Genomic DNA, 2337 nt, shown 5'->3' on the forward strand with positions numbered 1-2337 from the left:
AGGGTTAGCAGGGCTTAGCAGGGCTTAGCAGGGGGGTTAGCAGGGCCTTGGAGGATTTAGCAGGAATGCGTGGGTTGACAGGGAGACAACGCCACCGAAGATAATTAGGTATCTGAAGGGACCTTGCTCACGAAAGACTCAATTTTATTTTTTTTTTCAGTTTTCGTTCTTCGTTTTTTTTTTTTTTTTTTTTTTTTACATTTATTTGATTTTTTTTTCTAAATAGGAGGGATTTTTTATTTATTTATCTTATTTACTTTTTTCATTCATTTTTTTTCTAGATATGACGGATTTTTATCTTGCTTGTTATTTCTTTTTCTCAAAACTAAATTGACAAAGAAAAAGAGAGAAAAAAAACGTAGTAATTAACAAGCATCTCAAACCAACATTCACAAACACACAAAAATAATAATACATAATAAATAATAATACAAAAATACAATAATAATAATAATTATTAAAACAAAACACACCAAAAACAGCATCGGGGAAAAAACTCGAGGGAAATCACCAGGACGTCTACAGTACTCAGCAGAATGAAAAGACTCGGGAGCGTGAACTGGCACCGCTGACTCGCGCATTTGCGATTCCGCGCCGCCGGGCTGCAGGTCATTACGCCTTAAAACCCTTTTATGAGAAACTTCCCAGGAATGCGTGCTCTGTCCTTCGCGCCTTTTGAGCGCGGAAACTCTCCCCGAAAGGCAGGGATAGCGTAAATAATGCGCACATAAATGTACAGGTATATGTACGTAAATAATGCGCACATATATGTACAGGTATATGTACGTAAATAATACGCACTCGGACATAAATGTACAGGTATATGTAAGTACTTGTGGTCGTATACGTTCACACATACGCGCACATGTATATGCATAAATACAAGCATACACACACACACACACAACACACACAATCCCATACCCTTTTCCCTGCCACCCCCTCCCCCCCCACACACGCATCAATTCCAAGAGAGCAGACCAGCAATACAGCTTCCGGCCGGGGGTCACGCGGTGTCCATCTCCCTGACTCGACACACGTAGAATCGCGAATGCTGAACGGAGAGACACGCACGGCCCTCTCGACGCACACACGTATTTGAAGTTTTTGTATATTTTGTATTGTGTATTTGATTTTTTTTTTTTTTTTTGTATATTGTGTATTCGATTTTTTTTTGTATATTGTCTATTCGAAGTTTTTTTTTCTTTTGTATATTGTGTATTTGAAGTTTTTTTTTGTATATTGTGTATTGTGTATTCGAAGATTTTTTGTATATTGTGTATTTGAATTTTTTTTTTTTTTTCTGTATATTGTGTGTTCGAAGGTTTTTTTTTTGTATATTATGTATTCGAAGTTTTTTGTATATTGTGTATTCGAGTTTTTTTTTTTTTTTTTTTTTTTTTGTATATTCTGATCTGTTCATATACCCAGGTTCTGTCTTTGAGACGTGAGCCCACACAGGGACTTATTAAGATAGGGGTGAGGATAACCTGCGTTACCATATTCTTTTGAGATATAAGCTTTTGTCTCAATAAACTTCTTAAAAGTTATAGAAACAATGGCCCTATCGATACGAACATGGCCCTATTCCCAAGCGCATGGCCCTCTCGACACGCACCTGACCTTATCCCCAAGCGCATGGCCTATCTTCCAGCACATGGCCCTCTCGACACGGACTCGACCCTATCTCCAAGCACATGGCCTCTTCTTCACGCACATGGCCTCTTCTTCACGCACATGGCCCTCTCGACACGCACATGGCCCTCTCGCTGTTCCCAGATGCGCCTCGAGTTCCATGCTTATTGTCGCGAGAAAGACAGAGATTTCGAGCATCTTGGATTGGGCTGTACGGAAGGGAGGGGGGGGAGGGAGGGGGACGGAGGAAGGGAGGGAGAGGGAGAGACACGCAGGCAGAGAGAGAGGGGGGAGAGAGGGGGAAGGGGAGGGGAGAGGAGGAGAGGGGAGAGAGAGAGAGAGAGAGAGAGCGAGAGAGAGGAGAGAGAGCAGGAGAGAGAGGAGAGAGAGGAGAGAGAGAGAGAGAGAGAGAGAGAGAGAGAGAGAGAGAGTGAGAGAGAGAGAAAGAGAGCGAGAGGGAGGGAGGGAGGGAGGGAGGCAGGGAGAGAGAGAGAGAAGAAAGAGAGAAGAAAGAGAGAAGAGAGAGAGAAAGAGAGAGAGAGAAACACAGAGAGAAACACAGATAGAAAGACAGACAAAGACCGACAAAAACAGAGAAAGAATAAGAGAAAGAAAGAAAGAGACAGACAAGAGACAGAAGACAAACAGAAGACAAAAAGAAGAGAAGAGAGAAAACAGAAGAAAGGAAGAAAGAAAAAAGAG

Source organism: Penaeus monodon, chromosome 6 (genome assembly GCF_015228065.2).
Source record: "Penaeus monodon isolate SGIC_2016 chromosome 6, NSTDA_Pmon_1, whole genome shotgun sequence".
In the NCBI taxonomy this organism is placed as follows: Eukaryota; Metazoa; Arthropoda; class Malacostraca; order Decapoda; family Penaeidae; genus Penaeus; species Penaeus monodon.